At 41.2% G+C, this 19,898-nt stretch overlaps 1 protein-coding gene across 1 annotated transcript in view; it reads left to right on the forward strand.

The window, feature by feature from the left end:
• Positions 1 to 19,898, forward strand: part of XKR4 (XK related 4) — a 296,773-nt gene that overhangs the window by 245,010 nt on the left and 31,865 nt on the right. The window lies entirely within an intron of this gene.

Below are 19,898 nucleotides of genomic sequence, written 5' to 3' on the forward strand. Positions count from 1 at the left end.
GCTGGGATCAGTAGTTCCACAAAGTAATGTAATAATAAATAACCACACACAGTATTTTAAAAACAAAAAAGCATCATATTGTGTCTGTCATTTTTGCATATCCTTGATATTGATCAAGGTTACACAATGTTATTAATAAATGCAAAGCATTTAGGTTATTAATAACATTTAGGTTATTAACATTTATGGTTATTAATACCATTTAGACCTATATACTTTTGTGTGCTTATATTTTGCTTGTATACTTTATGAAAAATAAGAAAAAAAAAGATCAATAAACTCCTTATAGCATGTACACGTACCCAGCCTCCAGGCTCATACAGACGTGTACACTCCCCGATCTCCTGATTGTACAATGCAGAGTTTACTATTTTCAGCTCTGAAGATGCTTTGAATAACTTGTTTGTGCTCGTCCTCATATCTAAAAACCAATGTGGCCCTTGGGGAAATTAACCCCTTCCATCCTCATCAGCCCTCACTTGGCAAGAAGTGTTTAGTAAGTGTAAGTGTACAACATGGGGAGACTCCACATACAGTCAAAAATGTGGCCTGTTTTTGTTTTAAATCTCAATCCATCCCTGTTCAACAGTGATTTGAACTAGAGTCGGAGGATGGCAACCTAAGAAAGGATTTGGAACTGGCATCAGAAGTAATGAATGCAAGACAGGGTGAATCGTATCTATAGTTATGCTAAGTTTGAGGAATATTCCAGGCCCTGCTGGATAAGTGAAGGGACAAATGGATCCTTAATTCTAGCTTTAATCAATATATTTCTGTAGAGTAGTACATTCAGATTCTGATATTTCAGAACAGACTTTGAGGAGAAGTAAGTTGTGGATGACAATGATGGAGACAATAATGAGACTGAAATTAAACTTCTCCCATAAACCAGTTCATCAAATGATTATGTATCCAGGGAATATCAATGATTACATAGAAGTGTGAAAGAAACAATCATTTTTAATGCCTCTGTTTTCATAATTTATTGTTATTCTGATGAGATTAGAGTTTGAGGATTTAATATTCTGGACCATTCCAGATGTTTTTTATTCACGTGATAATCAACTTGTATGGGCCGAACAATAAGATCTTAAAAGGAATAAGGAATGCCAACACATGCTGACTCACGTTTAAGATCCCTTTCCGAAATTAGCGTTTGAATGGAGCATCATTCATTACACCATGTGCAGAACTTAGCTACGCAGTCCTCTAAAGGTCTAAGGCTCTGTCACAGGAACCTCAGAACAGCTTATGCAGTATCTGGACATCAATGGTCCTTATACAAGACAGCAATGGCTTAAAACAGGATATTTAGAATAATACTTGTTAACCAGCAACTTGTTTAATGTCTCCAGTACAAATCAAGTTGGAAGCTTTCATTGGGTAAGCGGCTTGTAAGTGACCCAGAGAACCACATAAAAACTAGCTCTAAAACATCAATGAAGACAATGACATATTATGGGTTGCATAGTTTTTATAACGATTTAGCATTATGTCCCCTGATCCATCTTTCAAAGGTCCCAGTTAGTTTAGTACCAAACTACATGAGTCTATCATGGAAATTGGCCACAGCCAATATTTTAGAATGTTAAATGATCAGAGATTAAGGGCTAGATTTACTAAGCTGAGGGTTTGAAAAAGTGGGGATGTTGCCTATAGCAACCAATCAGATTCTAGCTTTCATTTATTTAGTACCTTCTACAAAATGACAGCTAGAATCTGATTGGTTGCTATAGGCAACATCCCCACTTTTTCAAACCCGCAGCTTAGTAAATCTAGCCCTAAATATTTAATGCAAAGTATAGATGCAATAATCAGAGGTTCATCCCCCTCCCAGGCCCAATGCACATGTTTTAAGTCTTTACAAAAATGTTGACATACACAGTATGGGCCTGATTCATTAAGGAACTTAAATTAAAAAGTTTCTTATTTCAGTCTCCTTGTTACAATGCAAGGGGTGAAAAAACAGTCAGTATTTAAGTTATGTGCAAAACAGAATACTAATTTTCACCCCTTGCATTGTAACATGGTTTTGTCCAGGAGACTGAAATAAGAAACTTCTTAATTTAAGTTCCTTAATGAATCAGGCCCTATGTTATTAAATTTTAGCTAAATTTAAGCTTGCACAGCAAATAGAAAGAAACATTGTGAAGAGAAAAGAAAGCTAAATGCATAACATATTGATACCTTCCAGAAGAAATTAAACTATAAACTGAAATATTTCATTCATGAACACATATTTCTTTGCCAACATAGCAAAAGGGGTTTTGCATGATGATCAAATTTGTTTTTGGCATTATCTGGATTGAATGTACAACATCCTCTGCTAGCCAGCACAAACAGAATGCCATTTTATTTTGCAAGATACTGTCTGATTAAAAAGAGCTCAACACATATTTTAGTAAAGCATAAACAGTTTCCTTACTGACACTTTCCAATCTCACGAATAACTGTCTTTATTATGCAGTGGTATGGAACTGACTATAACCTGGCCTTAAAATAGATAATCTTTGTTACTCATGATATATGTTAATATTTCCGATCCTCCCAGAGGGCAAAGTTTATGTGTGACTGATGGTAGGAAGGATTTATCTCAAATAATAATTCCCTGGCCAGTTATTGGTTACCCATCTATATACCTTTATTTACATACTACTTCCCATGCATGCCAAATTATTACCTCCTACATATAGTGTTTTATTGTAAAGTATATAGAAATTGTATTTGGGTAGCGTTATGGTTTCTGTTCATGCACTCTGTGAATTACAAATAAATATGACATATGCCTTTTAAAATAGCCATCCTGCATTGTGTTGCTATATCTTGTTCCAAACTATTCACACATAGTGGCCATAAAGATATGTAGAGCATAAGTAATACATGGTTAGATTGCCAAAAGAAAGCAGATAAGACAATGATTGTCCTCTTCATGCTTCCTAGGATCAATAGTACAACACACACCAGGGACAGGAGCCTTGTCTGTGTTAAGAGCTTTGGGGTCTATTATTCTTTTTTTTTTTTTTTTAAATTCCCTGAAAATAGCTGTTTTCAGGGGATAACCACTTTTTTATGAATTCTATTGATTTATTACTAGGGGATTGCAGCAGATATTGATATATCAGTTGTGGTTCCACTGTTAATGTAAGCAATATCAGTCCCCAATGGTTTCTATGGGGACTGTTATTTGTCGTGATTTAGCAAGTTCTGAAAATCTGAAGATGGCTTTAACCATTGAAACCTATGGGGAGAGCAATGAGGTAGAGGGATCTTTGGATCCCTATTATTATGGCAAAGGTGGCCACTTTGCGATAGTAACCATATAGGAGATAGACAGGTAAACTGTAGTGTTCGCCCAGACAGCCGTTTATCATGACTGCTGTTCGGCAGAACCCTTTAAATAAATTGTCACAATCTTTCATTCCTTATCATTGCGAAAAGGAAGGGAAATTATTGTGCTAAAAAATGGTTCTTGTCAAATATGCCCAATGGGCTTTTAGCAAGGAGATGTGTAGACCCAAGACTTTCTGTCCCTGGCACTTCTGGCACTTGACCACCTGTACATTGTCAGAAATACTTAATATAGTTAATTTGCCCCTGGCTTGAGGGAAAATCTCCTTTGACGCACCATGATGTAGACTCGGTCACCAGACTCTATAGAGTGACATTTCTGATCAGGCTCCATTCCTTTAGTCTCTCAGACCTATGAGTGAAAAAATAAAGTATCTGATTATGTCACTAGTCTAAGTTCATCTGTCAGTTGCCTATCAAGAATAGGCAACTGTACTGGAAATTATGGTAACCTCACAAGTTTCTTCATTAGTATTTCATGGCGGCTCATTCCAGTCCTTCTGTTAGTGGTGGATCTCAGGCTCACTAGGGCTATAAGCAATGTATAGTTGGGCAGGTTTATTTTTAAGATAATTTTGTCTTTCAACTCTGCCCAACCAATCAGATTCTAGCTGTCATTTTGTAGAATGTACTAAACAAATGATAACTAGAATCTGATTGGTTGCTATAGGCAACTTCTCCACTTTTTCAAACCCGCAGTTTAGTAAATATACCCCTTAGTGTCATTTCTGTTCAAATAAATAAATTGAATTCTCAATGTTAAACTTAGTGTCAAGGATATAAAAGTGTACATTTCTCAATCCTAAGCAAATAGAGAATTAGTATTATCGTTCTTTTATTATATTCCACAGTGCCAATTAAGCTGCCAGTGTGCCTTTGGATAATGGGAGGAAGGCAGAATATCCAGAGAAAACCCAGGAGAACACAAAGAAACACATTCCATGCAGATAGCATCCTGTTTAGGCCTCGGTGGTGCTGAGCAGTAATGCTAGCTACTGTGCCACCGTGCCACCCTGGTTTTCATAATACTATTCATTTTTATGTCTGCTGAACCAAATGTATATATTTTTTTTATAATTTCCGATTATGTATATTTCTAAATCCATGGAGCACAGAGATAAGAAAACCCTATTTTCCCCATTCCTTTTTACATTTTCACTAAAGACTTACATTCATCTGTGCAAGAGCAAAACTGAAAAGACAAATTTAATATAGTGCGGCTCTTTCAGAGATTAAAGCTCCTTCAAAGGCAGCTGTACAGAATCATCTTCTTAAATGATTTTGTATTTACTGGAGCTCCAATGACGGCTGTGGATAGAGATGTAAGCCAATATATGAGGGATTTTATTTAGCACGTACTGAAGTACATAACTAGATTTTCTATGCATAGGGTTCTCTGTAAATGCTCATGACAAGATACAGTATTCATGATATAAATGGCATGACATGATTTTAAGTGCTGCTACATTTGCTATGAGTGGAAGCAACTCAGTTTAACATATGTATATTCATTGTAAATTACTATTACTACTACCAAGCCATCAAGACCCTGCGTTATGGAAGATACCAATGTATCAAAAAAAGCTTACCGATGCCACTGAGCGATGCTCACCTCCCCAGCAATACTGACTGGTAGCGTTAACAGGAGTCTTAGCCCCCGCTAGGCCTATGCAGGTTTCTTTTGTACAATCGTGAGCCGGTCCGTTTAGACACACTGGCACTGGAAGACTGTACTTGGGCTTTCAATTCCAGATTTGTAACAAAATGAAATCATATAAATTAAAATATAACAAAAAATAAAGTTTGAAAAAAACTAGGGATGTGCACCGGCGACTTTTGAGGTCTCGTGTTTTGTGTTTTGGATCCGGATTTTCGTTATTTTTGAGGTTCGGATTTGTCTCGCAAAACACTTGACGAAAGGTCTCGGTTCGGATTTAAGGTATTGGATTCGGATTTTTTTTGAAAAAAACATAAAAAGTTTAAAAATCAAGTTTTTGGGCTTATTTTCACTCCTAGGCTATTATTAACCTCAATAACATTCAATAACAAGCATTTCCACTAATTTACAGTGTATTCTGAACACCTCACAATATAGTTATTAGTCCAAAACGTTGCAAAAAGGTATCTTTCTGGACTGCGTAGAGGAGTGGGTCACCACAATATATATTAAAAACCCTGAACTTTTATGATTCGCACCAATAATTGTACCTGGACTGCGTAGAGGAGTGGGTCACCACAATATCTTAAAAACCCTGAACTTTTATGATTCGCACCAATAATTGTACCTGGACTGCGTAGAGGAGTGGGTCACCACAATATATTAAAAACCCTGAACTTTTATGATTCGCACCAATAATTGTACCTGGACTGCGTAGAGGAGTGGGTCACCACAATATATTAAAAACCCTGAACTTTTATGATTCGCACCAATAATTGTACCTGGACTGCGTAGAGGAGTGGGTCACCACAATATCTTAAAAACCCTGAACTTTTATGATTCGCACCAATAATTGTACCTGGACTGCGTAGAGGAGTGGGTCACCACAATATCTTAAAAACCCTGAACTTTTATGATTCGCACCAATAATTGTACCTGGACTGCGTAGAGGAGTGGGTCACCACAATATATTAAAAACCCTGAACTTTTATGAATCGCACCAATAAATGTACCTGGACTGCGTAGAGGAGTGGGTCACCACAATATATATAATAAGAAAACCATCAACTTGTTTGATTCGCACCAATAAATGTACCTGGACTGCGTAGAGGAGTGGGTCACCACAATATATTAAAAACCCTGAACTTTTATGAATCGCACCAATAAATGTACCTGGACTGCGTAGAGGAGTGGGTCACCACAATATATATAATAAGAAAACCATCAACTTGTTTGATTCGCACCAATAAATGTACCTGGACTGCGTAGAGGAGTGGGTCACCACAATATATTAAAAACCCTGAACTTTTATGAATCGCACCAATAAATGTACCTGGACTGCGTAGAGGAGTGGGTCACCACAATATATATAATAAGAAAACCATCAACTTGTTTGATTCGCACCAATAAATGTACCTGGACTGCGTAGAGGAGTGGGTCACCACAATATATTAAAAACCCTGAACTTTTATGAATCGCACCAATAAATGTACCTGGACTGCGTAGAGGAGTGGGTCACCACAAGATATATTAAAAACCCTGAACTTTTATGATTCGCACCAATAAATGTACCTGGACTGCGTAGAGGAGTGGGTCACCACAATATATTAAAAACCCAGAACTTTTATGAATCGCACCAATAAATGTACCTGGACTGCCTAGAGGAGTGGGCACTGGGCACCACAATAAAATATATAAAAAAACCTTCAACAGGTCTGCATTACACTACACATACGGCTGCTCCTCCATCCTCTCCATCATATACATGTTGGAGTTTTAGCGTGTGACAACCTCTTGTTTTTGATAATGTCAGTGCATTTTGAATATTTTTCAATTTGCCCCACACCACTGAATGTACTTTATCTATGATACGCATCTATCTATCTTGACTGCGTAGTGTGGTGGCCCCGGTACACAATTTGGTACCGAGGCCACAATATAATTAAAAAACCCTCCACGTGTCAGAATTCCACCAAACAAGTATCTGGACTGCGTAGTGGGGTGGCCCCGGTACCCAATTTGATACCGGGGCCACAATAAAATAAATACATCCTCCACGTGTCAGAATTCCACCAAACAAGTATCTGGACTGCGTAGTGGGGTGGCCCCGGTACCCAATTTGATACCGGGGCCACAATAAAATAAATACACCCTCCACGTGTCAGAATTCCACCAAACAAGTATCTGGACTGCGTAGTGGGGTGGCCCCGGTACCCAACTTGATACCGGGGCCACAATACCTCCTCCAAACATGCTACAGACAATTCGTCATTGAGATCCCATCAAGTATGTTAAAGACAGACAGGGTCCAAGTGTTATTAGTTGACTTTGTAAAGAAAAAAACTGTCCCTGTTGCACATAGTCGTGCAATGAAGACTTACTTTTTCATTTAAAGGCACGATCTTTCAAGTGTAGTGTTTGTAAGTCTAAGTCATATTATACTTTTGGTAAAATTGGTTTTTTTTGTTCCTCTTTATGGTAATTAATTAGTAATAGAATTAAAGTAGGAAATAGAATTAAATAGAATTAAAGTAGGAAATAGAGTGGTATAGAGTTGTAGTGTGGTATAGATAGAGTGGTCCACACAATATAATAATAAAACCCTCAACTGGTCTGAATTCCACCAAACAAGTATCTTGACTGCGTAGTGTGGTGGCCCCGGTACACAATTTGGTACCGAGGCCACAATATAATTAAAAAACCCTCCACGTGTCGGAATTCCACCAAACAAGTATCTGGACTGCATAGTGGGGTGGCCCCGGTACCCAATTTGATACCGGGGCCACAATACCTCCTCCAAACATGCTCCAGACAATTCGTCATTGACAGACCCCAGACAGACAGGGTCGTAGTGTTATTGTTTGACTTTGTAAACCCAAAAAAATGTCCCTGTTGCACTTGCACATAGTCGTGCAATGAAGACTGACTTTTTCATTTAAAGGCACGATCTTTAAAGTGTCAGAAAGAGAGAGAAGACACAGGAGAGGAGAGTTGTAGCTGGGGACCTGGGGTGGAAGCTCCCAGGCTCCCCCAGCATTGCCTGGAAGTCTGAGCGTGGTGACTGAGCCAGGGCAAGGAATGTGTGCCCTGGATGAGGGGGAGAACTCCATGCCACTATAGTGAACCCAAGAGAGAGGGGGACACTGCACATGGAAGAGGCCCTGGAGTGAGGGCTGCTACAAGAGGCATGGTAGCTGTAGTGTCAGATCCTGAGGCTGAGAGTACACAGAGTGACGTGTCAGAGCACAGGAGACATTATCCCCGCAGAGGAGGGATGAGCTGCAGTTGAGAGGTCTGTTGTTGAAATAGGACATGCACACTTTAACAAACCAATCATTTCAGCGACAGGGCCTACCAAACAACTTTGACTGAAATGATTGGTTTGTTTGGGCCCCCACACCAAAAAAGCTATTCATCTCTCCCTGTACAGACTAAACAGGCTCTACTGAGGCAAGATGTCGTCCTCATCCTCAACCTCTGATTCCTCTCCCCCTACACTGTGTACTTCCTCCTCATCACACATTATCAATTCGTCCCCGCTGGACTCCACAACCACAGGTCCCTCTGTAGTATCTGGAGGGCAGTGCTGTACTTCATTGAGGAATTGATTATTCATTTTTATAAACATCATTTTTTCAACGTTGTGAGGAAGCAACCTCCTTCGCCGCTCACTGACCAGGTTCCCCGCTGCACTAAAAACTCTTTCCGAGTACACACTGGAGGGAGGACAACTCAGGTAAAATAGAGCCAGTTTGTACAGGGGCTTCCAAACTGCCTTTTTTTCCTGCCAGTAACAATATGGACTGTCTGACATGTCTACTTGGATGGTGTCAGCAAAGTAATCATCCACAATTTTTTCTATTGTCACAGCATCCAATGCAGCGAGAGTAGACATGTCTGCAATGGTTGGCAGGTCCTTCAGTCCGGACCAGATGTTATCAGCATCCCCGCCAGTGCCTCTTTTGGGAAAACTGAGCTTTTTCCTCGCAGCCATAGATGTGGAAGAAAATGAGGGTGGAGCTGTTGGCATGTCACGGTCCTCTTCAGAGGACAATCTCCTGACCAGCAGGTCTTTGCACCGCTGTAGATTTGTGTCCGCCGGAAACAGAGACACAACATACGCTTTAAACCGAGGATCGAGCACGGTGGCCAGAATGTATTCCTCTGACTTTAAAAGAGTGACCACCCTCGAATCCTGGCAAAGCGTAGGAAGGGCTACATCCACAAGAGCTACATGCTTGCTGTAATCGCAATGGCTTACCAGCTCCTCCCTCACTTTCTCCAGCTGCTTCTGCAACAGCCTGATCAGGGGAATGACCTGACTCAAGCTGGCAGTGTCGGAACTGACTTCTCGTGTGGCAAGTTCAAATGGCTGCAGAACCTTGCACAACACGGAAATCAGTCTCCACTGCGCTTGACTCAGGCGCATCCCCACTCCTTTGCCTATGTCGTAGGTGGCTGTGTAGGCCTGAATGGCCTTTTGCTGCTCCTCCATCCTCTGCAGCATATAGAGGGTGGAGTTCCAGCGCGTCACAACCTCTTGTTTGAGGTGATGGCAGGGCAGGTTCAAGCTTTTTTGATGTGCCTCTAGTCTGCGGTAGGCACTGGCTGAATGCCGAAAGTGTCCAGCAATTTTGCGGGCCACCGCAAGCATCTCCTGCACACCCCTGTCACTCTTGAGGTAATGCTGCACCACCAAATTAATGGTGTGGGCAAAACATGGGACGTGCTGGAAATTGCCCATATTTAATGCCCGCACAATGTTACTGGCATTGTCTGACACCACAAATCCCCATGAGAGTCTAAGTGGGGTAAGCCACTGGGAGATAATTTCCCTCATTTTCTCTAATATGTTGTCAGCGTTGTGCCTCTTATTAAAGCCTGTAATGCACAATGTTGCCTGCCTTTGCATGAGCAGCCATTTTGTAGATGCTGCTACTGATGCAGCTGTTGCTGTTGCTGCGGAAGGGGATGCATCTACCCAGTGGGCTGTCACAGTCATATAGTCCTTCGTTTGCCCAGAACCACTTGTCCACATGTCCGTGGTTAAGTGGACAGTGGGTACAACCGCATTTTTAAGAGCACTGAGGACACTTGATCGTACTTCTCTGTACATTTTTGGTATCGCCTGCCTAGTGAAGTGGAATCTCGAGGGGATTTGGTACCGGGGACACAATACCTCCATCAACCCTCTAAATCCCACTCCACTGATGGCGGACACCGGGCGCACGTCTAACACCAACATTGCAGTTACAGCCGCAGTTATACGCTTTGCAATAGGGTGACTACTATCGTATTTGGTGGTCATGGCAAACGACTGTTGGACGGTCAATTGTTTGGTGAAAGACTTAGCGGTCTTACGACTTCCCCTCTGGGAAGATGACCGACTAACAGCAGCAACAGCAGCAGTGGCAGTAGTAGGCGTACCGCTGCAGGATTCCTCGGATGAATCCCGTATTGAGGAGGACTCAGTCTGGCTGGTGACTTGGGCTGCAGGACTGAATCTGATGGAGATTGTGGAGGAAGTTGACGAGGAGGGTGTTGCTGGTGTGTATCCAACTGGACCACGGGATTTAGGTGTCCCTGTACCGATGAGGGTCCTAGCCCCAGTTCCTGAACTAACCACTGAACTATGAAGGTTATTCAGGTGACGTATAAGGGAGGATGTTCCTAGGTGGGCAAGATCCTTACCCCTGCTTATTTGAGCTTTACATAAGCTACATATTGCCATACATTGGTTGTCTGGATTTGGATAAAAATAACTCCAGACCGAAGAGGTGCATTTTTTGGTCTTCTGACCAGGCATGACGATGGGCTTTTTCATCCCATGGACATCAGCTGTTTCCCCCCCTGGTGCCTCATTTACAATAACCACATCACCATCCTCATCATCAAGTTCCTCCACAGCGCCAGCTACATCATCAATAGCCTCCTCCCGAGCCACCTCTTCCCGTACAGTGATGGGAAGGTCAGGCTTGACAACCACCAACACCCTTGGACTCGCCTTGGGGATTTGTGATAATTTCTCTTTAGAAGGCAGAGTTGTTTGCTGTTTTGTTGCTGACAGCATAACTCTCTTCAATTTTTTGTAGGGGGGGGGAGGAGGAGGAGGGCTAAGATCCGTGGGTGAAGCTGAACCACTAGTCATGAACACGGGCCAGGGCCTAAGCCGTTCCTTGCCACTCCGTGTCGTAAATGGCATATTGGCAACTTTAAGTTTCTCCTCAGATGATTTTAAGTTTCTCTTTTTGCTACTTTTTCTTAACTTGGGCTTTTTGGATTTTACATGCCCGGTACTACGAGATTGGGCATCGGGCTTGGAAGACGACGTTGATGGCATTTCATCGTCTATGTCATGACTAGTGGCAGCAGCTTCAGCATTAGGAGGAAGTGGGTCTTGATCTTTCCCTACTTTATCCTCCAAATTTTTGGTCTCCATTATATGTAGCACAAGATACTGCAGAATGTGTGAACTTGGTAATATTGCAGTACCAATGGACTTATACTGCTGGATTGGTTTTGCAAATTTGGTTATAATTATTATATATTTTTTTTTTATTTTTTTTTTTTTTTTTTTTTACTTTTTTTTTATTTTTAAAAAACTTGGGAATAGTGGGGAAATAACTATGCCCTTAGAAGCACAGAGCACAGGACACAGCACCACTGGACTGAACAGGACACGGCACAGGACCCAGCAGCACTACGGAACTCAGCAGGACAGAGCACAGGACACAGCACCACTGGACTGATACTGCAGAATATGTGAACTTGGTAATATTGCAGTACCAATGGACTTATAATGCTGGATTGGTTTTGCAAATTTGGTTATAATTATTATATATTTTTTTTTTTTTACATTTTTTATTATTTTTTACTTTTTTTTTATTTTTTAAAAACTTGGGAATAATGGGGAAATAACTATGCCCTTAGAAGCACAGAGCACAGGACACAGCACCACTGGACTGAACAGGACACGGCACAGGACCCAGCAGCACTACGGAACTCAGCAGGACAGAGCACAGGACACAGCACCACTGGACTGATACTGCAGAATGTGTAAACTTTGTAATATTGCAGTACCACTGGACTTTTACTGCTGAATGTGTGAACTTGGTAATATTGCAGTACCAATGGGCTTATACTGCAGGATTGGTTGTGAAAATTTTGTGGTAATTAAAAAATATTAAAGTAGTTTTTGGTATTTTTTAAAAAAACTTTTTTTTATTTTTTTAAACACAGGGGAATATTGGGGAAATAACTATGCCCTTAGAAGCACAGAGCACAGGACACAGCACCACTGGACTGAACAGGACACAGCACAGGACCCAGCAGCACCACTGACCTCAGAAGGACAGAGCACAGCACACAGCACCACTGGACTGATACTGCAGAACACAGCACAGCACAGCACAGCACAGCACAGCACTAAACAGCACAGCACTAAACAGCACAGCACTAAACAGCACAGCACAGCACAGCACAGAACTAAACAGCACAGAACTAAACAGCACAGAACTAAACAGCACAGAGGACCACCTAACACACCCTCCCTCTACCCTGATCAATGCCCGAGTGAAGATGGCGGCGACTAGCGGGGAATTTATAGGATCCGAGTATCGCGAGATCCGACAACGGGATTATGAGTCAGAGCCTCAGTTTCACTTTTGAATTTGGCGCCAATACCCGGATCTGTCTCGGATCCGACTCGGATCCGCAACGTTCGGGTGGGCTCGGATTTCAGAAATCCGAGCGCGCTCATCCCTAAAAAAAACAAATTGCTTTATTGGAAAAAAATAAAACTAATAAAGCATTTTTTCCTTAGCTGACTCTCAGTTATCACTATCCTGATACAGCGATAGTGGTAGGAGGGCAATGGTGGTAAATAGGCTACCCCATGCTTTGCTGGCAGCTAATCTGTCCCCATGTTTGTTCTTAAAGGTAACCAGAGTGATGTAAAACATATACACCTATTTTTATAGGAAATTGTGCAATTAAGATCTTTGCATTGATGTCTCTTTGTGCCTCGCGTTTAACAAAAGTCGTAAGATCTCACTAAATATTATTGCATCTTGAGAAAACAATTGTTTTGTGTGTGGGTACTCTAAGACCTATCAAGGATGGATTGGTAATTGTCACAGCCCTAGGCTCCTAACATGCTCATGCCCCACTGTCCAATATCTCTTTTTTTTATTATTCTAATTGGGAAAATAGGTTGGAAAATAGATTGGTAAACCTAAGGTACCAAAAAAAAACAAAAAAAAGTAAAAATGAAAATAAAAGAATCAGTATAAAACCAGTGCCACACCAAGTTTTTATCTAATTAACCTACGTGGGAAATACAGCCTGGTAATCTAACAATGGAGTCTCCAGTGTTGATTTTTCCATGTCACTAGCAAAATATAAATATAGATATTTTTCTGGTGCTGTAGTCAGCTGTAATAAGGGAATAACACCAGGATTGTTTTCCTTTAGCCAATGAATCCCTTTTTCTATAAGTGAATAAGATTATGCCCCCACTAGTGCCTATGCCTAGAATTGTGAAAGTAAGTTGCTCATTGGAAGGTTGTCAGTGGAACGGTTTTCTGTTCAATCAACTGCACTGACAACCTTCCACTGAGCAGTCTTCATTGTCAAACTCACGGCCCTATCAAGGCCAAAGCCCTCTCACCAATATTCCCTTTTTTTATATTTTTGCATGTTACAATATCACCCCATAAAGAATAATTCACTATGGGATTGCATACAGATGTAAATGAATATTTTAAATAGTCAGTACAGGAGTTTGGACGTAATACACAACAAGTCTTATGCGAGCCAAGAACAGAATATGTTGTGTTCACCATGTGAGGTGGGGTGTGAAGATGTGAGAAGTACACAGTGCTAAACACCTTGTAATTTAACAACTTTATAATGCACATAATTAAAGCATTCTTCAGCAGGTGTAAATTGAACACAACTCCTCTGTATTGCATCGCGCAGACAGAGGACCCTGATGTACTTATTATGAATGACAAAGGCTTTTTGGCTGGGCTAGCTGCCAATAATTTTGTACCATGCTAGCATACCAGTGAACTGAAGCCACAGTAATGTACTCTTGGGTCCTGTCTACTAATGATGCAAATTAAATAATAATGCATCATGTAAATGGTTTATCTCATAGTGTATATGGCAAAGAAAGTGTTGTAACCTATATTTATACAAAGAACTATGATTTATAAGCACTTGTCATTTGTAGCACTATAAATGGGTAGGGAAAACAAAGACCTTGTTTGTGATGAGGAGTTGTTATTGGTATTGGTGTATTCCAAAACTGGTGTTTTAAGCTTACTAGCTGAAGCATTTACACATGTCATAAATAATTACTACACAGCTGATGAACTTTCTGGCCCCACTGTGTGATGTGGAGCAGGGGTTATACTGAAATAACTCCACAACCTGCATGGATTCTTTCTAGCCTCACCTACAGCAGTGTGGGGCCAGGGCAATGTCTATCTACCCTGCTGTGACATGGAGGGAGGTTATAGGAGAACAGCCCTGGCCCCTAACCTAGAAATGTGGGCCATGTCTGTCTCCACGCAAGTACTACAGGCTAGCACTGGAGTCCCTACCACCCCTCTCTGATGCTGGGATTGGTGGGGGTGGAGGGCAGGAAATTACATTAATGAGCCCTTCCAAGGTCTTTACCCTTGGTGTGTAAGATATATATTTACTGACAGCATATTTTAGTTAAGGCCCTGGATCTAGGATAATCTACACCTGTCAGTTCATTCTATGGTTTATGGAAAACCTATACTGGCAAACATATAATTAATTTCATAATTCTGATCCTGACTGAAATGAAATAGTTGTGTGGTGGTGTTCCAGGTGGTATCTTCTGCCCACTGTAGTATAAGCCATCATGCTGCAGGGAGGCTCCTCAGATACAGCAAATGCCTTTAGAGATTGATGAAGTGCATTCAGAATCTAACTGGAGGAGTGGTGTGGCCAATGCCAGTGCTACCCATTTAGATAGGTTGAGAACCATTTCTACTTTAAGAGATTCTGTTGAATAAGTCCTTGGATTTTATTGAAAAAGCTGCTGACACTGAGCATTAAATTGTTGGCACTGCCTTCAGCCTACCCTGGACTTGTCTGGCATGGTTAATAGAGGCTCTAGATAGATCCAGGGTCTGTCCAGACTGTGCATCATCCACATCTGTTTCTGCATCTCCTGGATAACTTGGAGAGCTGTGGGGTCTGTGGAAGTGTTGGTGGTTCCAACAGAGTCTATCTTTGGCTAGACAAGTTTGTCGTGGCAGATCTGGCTGTGGCAATGTAATGGCAGGTAATGCTGTAGAGAACTCCAAAGGCTGGTAACTAGATGACTCGGGCACTCAGTACATAGACATAGCAGAGATCACAGGAAGGCAGGTGTCAGGCAGAATATTGGTTACATGTAGCCAAGGGTAGTGGTCAATCAAAACATTTACTGGAGCGTAAGATTAAAAAAATTAATGACGATAATCTGTCAAAGATAGCTGCCACAGGATATCTTTTTAAGAGTCATGACAGAAAACAAGATGGCTTTCAGTGATATACCATTATCCAGTACTGGGACTATGAATAAGGGCAAATCCATCAAGTAAAGTCCATGCATAAAGTGACAGCTGTGGTCAAGATACAAAAGTTCAGGCCATGGAGCATCCATATCTTCAGGATCACTGCATCTTTACAGCTACATCCGACTTGCAGGCGTCCCGGAGGACAGCCCTATTTTGAAACTAGTTTGCCACATTTTTGTGCCACATGTTGCATGAGCTTGGCCAACCGCTGTCTGTTAGGTGGTCTGACAGCCTCTACAAGACATGAGCCAAACTACAGCAAATGTTAGGACAAATAGAATATTCCGGTTGAACAGGTTGAGGTAGGACTTGGAATTTCGTCTGGAACAAAAATAATAAAGGGAATTCCGCATGAAACACTTAACGACAAAATGTGCCACAGAAACATACGAAATTCCAACCTAAATGCAGGATGAGGGGAATATTCCGCATAACAGTTTTGACATTTTGATTACATGATCTTATTAACTATTTTGGTTTACATAATATTAAATGAGAGTGATAACATTTAATGACCAAACCACAATGTGACTTGTTCTGTTCAGAACAATCTATTTTTTTAAGCCAAGCTTGTATAATTCAGTGTTCTCCGATAATCGGCTAAAGTAAATGATTTCCTGCCATGTTTGATGAAAATAATGTAGAATCATTTTCCTTTACGGTGTCCTGTGACTAACAGGACACAGGACACCGTTTGGTAAATATGCCTCACAGGCTGTGAGGCCAATGAGCCTGAGAGGCATATTTACCAAACTGCAGGTTTGAAAAAGGGGAGATGTTGCCTATAGCAACCAATCAGATTCTAGCTGTTATTTATTTACTACAGTCTACAAAATGACAGCTAGAATCTGATTGGTTGCTATTGGGGACATCTCCACCCGCCGTTTATTAAATATACCCATAAGTCTATTCAATGTGGCTTTGGTAGGGAAGTAATTAAAGTCACAGACTGAGCCGTCCACATGCTTGAACCAGATCACAATATAATTGACTGTAATGGTCCCAGTACTGAAGGACAATAATCAAAAGATAAATGGGACCAAAGCCAAATTTTTCTTGCATAATGACATTTTATTACTGTTATACAAGAAAAAATCATTATAGTGGATGAAATAGTTTTGCATACTACACAAGTGCTATTTATACAAATATCATAATCTTGTGTGTACTTCATAAAATTATACTTTTAAAACAAATTTAATGTTATGGCTGACATAGGGTACGTGTGTCGCACCTGCTGTTGTGGAACTACAAGTCCTAGGGTGCTTCCACAACATCTGGTGAGCAACAGGCTGTCTCTCTCTGTGCTACATGTACGTGCAGCACGTAAAAGAGTAAATATTTTTAAATCTACACATAATATAATTGAACACTTACTGTACCTTGAATCATTACCTTCAATATTCCTTGGTTCCTTAACTTCAATCTGTCTTATCATGGTTACTTACTAAAATAATATTAACAAATGTGCTTTAAAATATACTTTGTATACCAAAAATACAGGTTTATTAAATTATTGTTTTATACAAACATGGCAATTTGTGGGCTAGGTTTACATGACAGTGGAAAACTGTTGTATGTGGCAGCACTGTGGCACAGTGATTAGTTATGCAGCCTCACAGCTTAGGATCCTACCTGTGTGGAGTTTGTAATTTCTCACCGTGTTTGCGTGTGTTTCCTCCGTGTGCTCCGGTTTCCTCTCACAACCCACATGTACTGGTAAGTGAATTGGCTTCTGCCAAAATAAACCCTAGTGCGTGTGTGTAGTAGAGAGTTTAGACCAGTGATGGGCAAACTACGGCCCGCGGGCCAGATCCGGCCCACTTAGAGGTTCTATCCGGCCCGCCAATATTTTAAAAAATTTCATTAAAATATGCATAAAATTATTAAGGCCGACCCTGTGTGTCAGAACCTTCATTTTTATGCCTTCCCAGCTATTTCCTCCATTACACTTCATCCTCCTTCCTAAAAGGACACTTCGTATGTCAATCACTCAAACAACTGCCCACCCCCTAATGGCTGAAAGTCATGTGAGAAGAGATGGGCTGGGCCATATACTAAGACGGATTTCGATTGGCTGCTGTGTTGTCAGTTAGTGGCTCACCAGAAAGACGGATCTGCAACAACCTGCTGAAATAAGTGCTGTGTCTGTACGATCGCTGCACTTATAGAGGTAACACTGCTATATAACACCCTCCCGTCCCATTCAAAAATATGTATTATATATTTCGATATTTGAGTTTTTTAATAAATTATATTGGCCCGCCTGAAGTTTTTCTTTTTTATTTGGCCCGCTCCTGAAAAAGTTTGCCCATCACTGGTTTAGACTGTAATATCCAGTGGGGCAGGGACTGATGAATGTTCCTGTTCGTGTTGTTCCTCTGTTTGGATGCATTACAGACAAGTTCCGTTTATGCTGTTGTTAGCTCTTGTTCCAAGTATGTTCTTGTGTTGTCATTTACAAAGAACCTGGACATTCCGATGATGACAACAGTAATAAGTAGCTATAGAAGTTCAAAGTAGAATGCTTCTATGTAAAGATGACCTGTTTGAAGTACTCAGTGCACAGATAGACCAGAAATCAATCCAGAGGACCGTAAGAAAATTAACAGGGAGGATAAAGCAGTGAGCAGTTAACCAGTGGAAGATAATTAACTGATTCTCATCAGGAAATAAACCAAGTATGTGGAAAGCTCCTAAGATACCGCTTGAAGGGTCAAATAATATAGTAAACTGGACTTGATACATAAATTATACAGCATGATGAGACTACAAATGTCTCAGGAAACCAGGGGCGGGCTGGCCTGGGAGGCAGGGGGGCAACGCCCCCCCGGGCCGCTGGGTCAGACGGCTATTAGGGCCGGAGGGTAGGCCGGCCGGCCGCCCCCCGGATGCAAAAAACATAGTTTCCCCCCCGCCGTGTCAGCGCACAGGCGGCCGCATCCCCTGTCATATGATGCGGCCGCCTGTGTGCCCCCTGGCCATCCCTCTCCCAGCCCGCGCCTGCAGTAAAAGCAAGAACATATAAACGTAACTCCAGAAATTTCAGAGTAGATGAGAGAAATCTTACATGATATTAAATATATATTATTATTATTATTATTATTATTAATTTTTATTTATAGGGCGCCACTGGGTGTCCGAAGCACCGTACAGGGACAAACAAAATTACAATACAAATTACAATACAGACAAAATTACAATACGAGGTGAGACAGCACAGAACAGTAAACAATAATCACAGTAACTCAGTGAGCTCAAGGCACAGCTAGAGAGGTGGGGGAGGGGAGAGGGGAAGGTCCGCCAACAAGGGCACCTAGGAGGGAGGGCACGGAAGAGAGGGAGACCCCCAGGGGGAAGAGGAGGGAGGGAGAGGGGTTGGGGGAAGAGGGTCCTCGAGGAGGAAGGCTAGGTAGCTGGCGAGCAGAGTATATATCAGTTTTACCTTTATGGAGCTTTAATTACTGCCACTAAGGTTAGACCAGCAACAGACCCCACTTTGGATTTCATAATAGGTAAATGAATGAATGCAGAGTGTGTTTCCGCTATAAGGAACAAGACCATATGAAATGGGAGCGCTCCATTTTCAAAAAAATAACAATAAAGAAAAACAGCAGAATTACAAATTAACTGACACAAATGATAAAGTGTTCCATGCAAAGGACGATAGTTTTGCTCTGAAAAGAATTGGCCGGGGCTGCTTCAGTTGTGTCACAAAGTCTAGACAAAAATGCTAAATTCTTCTGACAAATGTACTCTAGACTCATAGTGGAGCCTCATATCAATTCAGAGCTCTGTTCATTTCAAAGGCAAAGTAGCTTGGTAAAGAAACCCTATCTGAGAGAACAGGATAGTTATCAATATGACCTTGAAAGCAGAAAGAAGATAAGGTCAGCAACCGCTCTCCTCATCAGAAGTGTATTCAAGCATGGCGCAAACACCTGGGACACAGCCATCCAGTTACAATAAATGAACTGTTGAACAAAGCATGACTTCTGATTTAGTTATGCCACCATACGATACAATTATGAGATGCATCTGCTGTATTAAATAAACAATTACAAGGATTCTGCTGCCTAAGGTCAGAGTAGAGTAACTCATCCATTACAGTTACTCTAGAGTGATGTATGTGTGGCCCATTGAGAACAATAATCCCAGCTGAAAACAACCTGTCATAGACGACTACTCCAAATACACAAAACGTCTCTAATGACACACAATAAAGACACTCTAGAAAACCGCAGGGAGTGCACAGCAGAACCATTTAACAAATTCAAGCATAAGTTAAGGAG

This window comes from Mixophyes fleayi, chromosome 5 (assembly GCF_038048845.1).
Source record: "Mixophyes fleayi isolate aMixFle1 chromosome 5, aMixFle1.hap1, whole genome shotgun sequence".
Classification (NCBI taxonomy): Eukaryota; Metazoa; Chordata; class Amphibia; order Anura; family Limnodynastidae; genus Mixophyes; species Mixophyes fleayi.